Here is a 6,000-nt window from a genome sequence, read left to right as displayed (position 1 = left end):
TTTTTTCAAAACTGGCGGTCAAGCGTTAAGTAACTCCCGTCTAAATCCACCTGCTAGAAATGAACTTGGGTACCCCCCAGGGGTGCACAAAGACAGGGAAGACAGTAACACACTCCATACACTCTCCCACCCCCGTGTACTGCTTCCATTCTCCCTGCTCCCATACACAAATGCCCACAGCTTCTCACGCCGCCCCTCTTACCCCCCAACAACAAACACAGCAAAATACATGCTCCCTCAGTCTCCTTAAAAAAAAAAAAGCCTTTCCACCTCGGTTGCGACACAGTGATAAGGGGTAGAACATCTCATACCTGGTGTGAATGCTAATCAGTCAGGAGTTCTCCTTTTCCCAAGACAGGGAACTGTTTCCTTCCAAATTTATTAGAACCTCCTCCACTGCCTCTTTGAAAAACCTTCTTTGTCACCCTCTCCCAAGTCCCGATACTTCTTTAAAAAAAAAATGGCTTCGGAGCTCCTTCTATTCTTGATATTGATTCTCTCTCTCTCCCCCCACCCCTCCTCCTCTCTCCTGTCTGTGTCTCTTCTGAGTGGTCTATTGATAAGTCCCTGGAGGCACTGGGTCAGCCTGCCCGTAGGAAACCAGACACAATGCACAAATCTCCGAGTGCCATTCTGCCATCAGCAAGCAGACCACGTTTAGGAGAGAGAGAGAGGGAAAAAAAACAGTAGAGCAAGAGACAGAGAGAGAGAGAGAGAGAGAGAGAGAGAGAGAGAGAGAGAGAGAGAGAGAGAGAGAGAGAGAGAGAGAGAGAGAGAGAGAGAGAGAGAGAGAGAGAGAGCGCAAACGAGGGAGGGAGAGAGAGAGACCGAGAGAGGAAGAGAGAGGGAGGAGAGGGAGAGAGAGGGAGAGACAGAGACACACCGAGAGGAGAGAGAGTGTGAGAAAAAGACTGATTGGAACAGGAGGGAGGGAGAGAGAGAAAGGGAGAGGGAGAGAGAGAGCGCAAGAGGGAGAGCGACACTGCCAGTCAGGTTAATCATCCCTACTTTAATTAGCTGTTCGGCTTAGACATAAAACAATTGAATTTGAATGATCTGTCAGCAGGCTCGGCTGAACCAGAGGGGAAAGCGAATATTACAAAAAGACTGTTGGTGTGTTCTGATAAGCAATACTGCTCGTACTGACAAACCCTCAAAGGGGGAACTATTAAAACTTACAACTAAACAAAAAGTGCAGATACAAATGGCACTAGATAGAGATCTTTTTTTAAAAAATGTGTTTTCTCCCCTAGTTTTAGAAAATGTAGATATTTGTAAGCAGGTGCCAGCATATTGGGGGTTTGTGTGTCATGTGTGAAAGTTTATTAACGATGGTCTAGGAGTGTAGCAGACAGATGCTGCAAAGAACAAGACAGGTACAGTCAGATGCCGAATCTAGATCTTGGAGGGAGATGGATGCTGGCAAAAAGAGGCACCATGGCAAGAGATTAGCACAGACAAAGTCAGTGGGCAGACAGGCAGACAGATTTTAGGCATGGCACAATCTTGTCTAAAAAGGCAAAAGTTCTGATGCAATAATAGGTGCAAAACAATCCATCCATCCTCCTCTCCCGGGTGCACTCCAAGGTACGGTTAAAATGGATTAATCTTTGTGACAAACAGAGCTGGCAAGGCAGACTATGGCAGACACTAAAGGCGATTTGAAGACCCAGAGAATACAAAGCTGGAAAAAGACCTAGAGATAAACCTCTCCCACCCTTAATTCAGCGAGGGAGGAAACTGAGGCCCAAGAACTCGGAGCAATAAATCACAAAAAGGCAACTGTGTTAACATTAGAACCCAGAGTTCTAGAAGCCTGGTATGCTGTTTCATATATCACCAAACTGATAGAATTCCTTAAATACTCTGGCCCATATGAAAATCACTCCTGCCTCCAAAGTAGTACTATTCCTCCATCTAAAGAATTACCGCAAAGTCTCCCTCCTCCAAACATCTATATCCAAGGGGAAACAATCTTTGGGTTCAGTTTGAATGATAAGCATAAGGGATTGAAGTTCTCCATTTTCAGATTAGAACAGAGAAATATAACATTATGGGGGTCCTGTCTGAGCAAGGTATAGCTTGTGCTATATTTTCAAGCTACTACTGTCAGTGGATTGATCTGCAAAGACCTCACCCAGAGTTTACAACCTCCTTGGTGAAAATCATCTGCTATGTGCCACCAGGTAAAAAGATGTGGCTTTTTCATACGACACATTTCTAAAATACGGCAGTGTGGGTGAAAGAGATGGAGTCTTTCAGTTTATTATAGTTTTAAATTACTAATGAAATTTTCTACCTAGAAGATTACCTATGGGCAACTTTTCTGATATATTTCAATAGAAAACAAGCCACCAAAAATAAAAGGAGCAATTGTATTATTTGCTCACGAATTTGATTATATCTTTTTGGGGACACAGGATCACACTTTGTACAGAGCTCTCTCTTGACAACAGAAAATTGAGGGTGCATGTTTTAAAAGGAGGAGGTGCTTATAAAAAGAACAGTGCCATCAGAAGTTACTGGAGAGATTAAGCCTCTTGTCCTAAAACAAGAATCATGATGTGTATAAAAGCAAAACTGTCAGTCATGCTTCAGTAACGACGGCTCTACTTAGGGTGAGAGAAGAAAACCGAAAGAAATGTCAGGCACCTGGAACTCACTCAAGAGCAAGGCATCCGAGAGAAGTCCTAGCCAAAGTGATTTAGTTCGTTTGCACACTGACCTCTTTACCAATAGCTGCTGTGCCTAGTCAGAAATACAAGGTCCACCGCTAGTTTGGAGGTGATGGAGAGAAAGGACTGATTTTGCCATTGGCTGATCCTCTGGCAGGTCTCAAAGTATATGTTAGGAGAAGAGCAAAGCAGGGAAGGGAGATCTTTACAAATGATTGCCAGCATACCACATACGAGGGCCACAAACTGCACAGCAAACACAGCTTTATAACATTTCACAAGACACAGCTTTGCTCTGAGCCTCAGTTTTCCCATCTGTAAAATGTGATATTCCTGGCCTAGTTCTGTATGGCAGAGATTAATAGAAGCAATGAACACAGATCTGTAACTACCTGGCAGTTATTGCAAAAGACTAAATAAGCAACATTAGGAATTGTGGGTATGCTGGGTGTTTTCTATTCAAAATCTGACAGTTCAGGACATAAGACCAGACAAGAAAGCTAAGTTCAAAGAGGGAGACTTTTATTAGAAAAGGCTGGCAACAGAGATCAATGAAGCCTAGAACCCCACATTTCTAAAATCTCAACTTGCAAAGTGTTAGGTCATCTGAAGGCCAGGAAATCTCAGTATTCCCAAATTCAAGAAATATTTCCTGGCTCACAATAAAGATGATAGCTGGTATATTCTAGGACAGTTGCTTTGGATTCAGCATGCTATTATGAATTACTGTCACAGCAACGCTATGAGTTAGGTACTCCAGTGCCTCCACTTCATAGCAGAGGAGACTCAAGTACAGTGAGGTCATGGAATGTGCTAAGTTACAGAGCAGTAAACAGAGCTCGGATTAAACACAGGCAACATGACCCTCAGCCTGCGTTCTCAGTAACAGTGCTAGCCTGGCACCCAGTAGGTTTCACGAACCAGTTGGTTAAATGATCAGCAGTGAATAAAATGCATCTAAAAATGTCATTAGGAATAATGTAAGTCTCATCGCCATCACTTTACAGGACCTGGGACTTAGACTATGTCCTCGTTGCCTCTCAGGCGCAGCCCTTGAGCAAAAGCCAGGGGGCCCACGCCCTGGAACAGTACTGAGACTGGATGGGGTGAGGACTGCTGACTATGGCCACCCAGGGCATTTAAGTAACTGATGGTATTTTTAGCACTTTGAGGGTAGTGTTAGCACACAGGTTATTAATTGGCTTAATTCCAGCTTGGATAATTACATCGTGTCTCTTTAATTTTTCCCCTGACAATGCTATCCGTCACTCCCTGTCACAGACGTGCTCTTTTAAAAAGCATATGAACACACACAAACATGTAGTTATATTTAAGGTTTGCATAGTCACTTAGGCTGCTGCTTCCCCTCCACACTAAATGTGCAGTGTATAGTAGACATGTAATAAATAAATGACCAAGGAAAAAATGAAAGTCATTGTGAAACAAAGATAACTAGTTAAAACCAGAGTTTTTTATTTGGCAATCAAATAAACAGATTATTAAACCATTTCTTTGGTGACAGGATTCATATATATATATATATATATATGAATACATTATGTTCATATATATATATATATGAGTTGAAAAAATACATTTCAAGAGCTGATGACCTGCTTATGGTAAAATAATTTCTGTATCAGGCATATTTTAAGCATAAATATGTCAATGAGATTTCTGATATTTTCAGAGTAGACAAAAGGACCAAGTACTGAACATATAGTATGCCAATATAATTCTCATTTAGAATAGTTAGTAATCCAGTCATTTGATCCTGACTTATTTGTTAGTTGCTTTATAAAATCTCCAAACATATTACAGGAGAAAACCTAGTTTAATAAGTGCAGAAGCTTGACAATCAAAAGTAGACACATCCCTCTCCTTTTCCCAAATAACTTTTGGTTTATAAAAGACTGGACATGTCCACACAACACCTTAAGAATCTCCCAGAGTACTGTGTGTTAGTCACATGCACAAGTAAATAGCTTCACACATGGTATATCACATTTTACTGGTGTGTACCTACATGAATAAATCACCAATGTAAGGCATATGGAAAACAAAAAAGGGGTTAATTTATTTACTATGCATGAGAGTTTCTAGACCTTTGATTCTCCAGCTTTTAGTTCAAAATTCCATGCATACTCTGCACATAATAATAAATGCCATAACTCAGCATATGCTAGAATTTGATTTACTTTCAAGCACCTTTTCTGGTTCAGCTTTTAGTCTTCCTTCTTATAAATATCCTTTAAATGATTCTTTGTGGTCCTCTGTGAATCACCACTTAAAAGTCAGTGCTTATGGGGTGACTCTAATGCTATAGGAAGACTGGTATCAAACAAGTCCTATTTCCTTTTGAGAACCAAAGGTTAATTCCATGATGTCATCTGAAGCCAGGCCTAAATACCATAAACAAACAAACAGCCTGTCCTCATATCTTTGGCACTGGTCACCTATTAGTGACAGCCTTCTTATTATGTACTCATGCTTTGAGACTCACCTCTGTGGGAACAAGTCTTGCCATTTTGTTTGGCATATTTAATATATGGCCACACATGAGTACCACTCACACTAGTACACAACATCCAAGCTGTAAGTACCAACTGTTTCCACAGTTCTTAGTACAATGTTTTTATCTTGGCCTTTTTTTTGCCAGTATATAAAATGAGTATTCATATTACCCTAACACGAGTGATTTGATGCTGTAAATAATATTACTCAGTAGGATATTTAAGAATTAGCCAAATCAAAGTACTCATATTGTTTATTTTATAGCCTCACCAGTATTTTTTACAGAAGTCCTTAGAGAACATATTCCAAATTCAAAACTTAAGTTAATCTTGAATTAGAAGAGAAAGTGGACAATATTCATCCAGAATATTATAGATGGTAAGCAAGTCCTTGGTTTTAAAATGCATTTGAGTGATAAGAAAAAGGGTTTTAGGAGAAGCTTTCTCTTTAGTAGAGGAAAGCTAAGTTGTAGAGATGACTTTTCTGATAAGCTTATGGTCAAACAACTGATGAAAAGCACCCACTTTCAGAATCATTCACTGCCCTCTCCATGTTTGCTTTGCCCATACTTAGCAAGATGGCTTTCATTGACTTTACTTTCACGGTCCTGTTCTCTGTCTTTTTGGATAAATTCTTAAATTCTGGTTCCGAGAGAGAGATAACTCTGAACTTAGTCTTATGAACATAAAAGGAACTCTGCAAAGGAACTCTGCTAGACAGAGTGATGAACAGCCTCACAATACACCCATATCTTAATTCCTGGAACTTGTAGGTTACCTTATACTGCCGAGGGGGTCTTGTGGATGTGATT

General features: G+C 40.5%; 1 protein-coding gene across 31 annotated transcripts in view; it reads right to left on the bottom strand.

Moving 5' to 3' along the window:
* Zbtb20 (zinc finger and BTB domain containing 20) overlaps positions 1 to 6,000 on the bottom strand; it is a 737,287-nt gene that overhangs the window by 129,875 nt on the left and 601,412 nt on the right. For 4 of the 31 annotated variants that reach the window (XM_031363906.1, XM_031363911.1, XM_031363919.1 and 1 more), the window contains exon 1: positions 312 to 658. The exons of the other annotated variants lie outside the window; for them this stretch is intronic. The gene's annotated coding sequence lies outside the window, so the exon portion shown is untranslated. Of the gene's footprint in view, positions 1 to 311; positions 659 to 6,000 lie in introns of those variants that run through there. 31 annotated transcript variants of the gene reach the window in all.

The sequence above is a fragment of the Mastomys coucha genome, unplaced genomic scaffold (genome assembly GCF_008632895.1).
Source record: "Mastomys coucha isolate ucsf_1 unplaced genomic scaffold, UCSF_Mcou_1 pScaffold12, whole genome shotgun sequence".
NCBI classification, from domain to species: Eukaryota; Metazoa; Chordata; class Mammalia; order Rodentia; family Muridae; genus Mastomys; species Mastomys coucha.
This window is presented reverse-complemented; position numbering and strand designations above follow the sequence as displayed.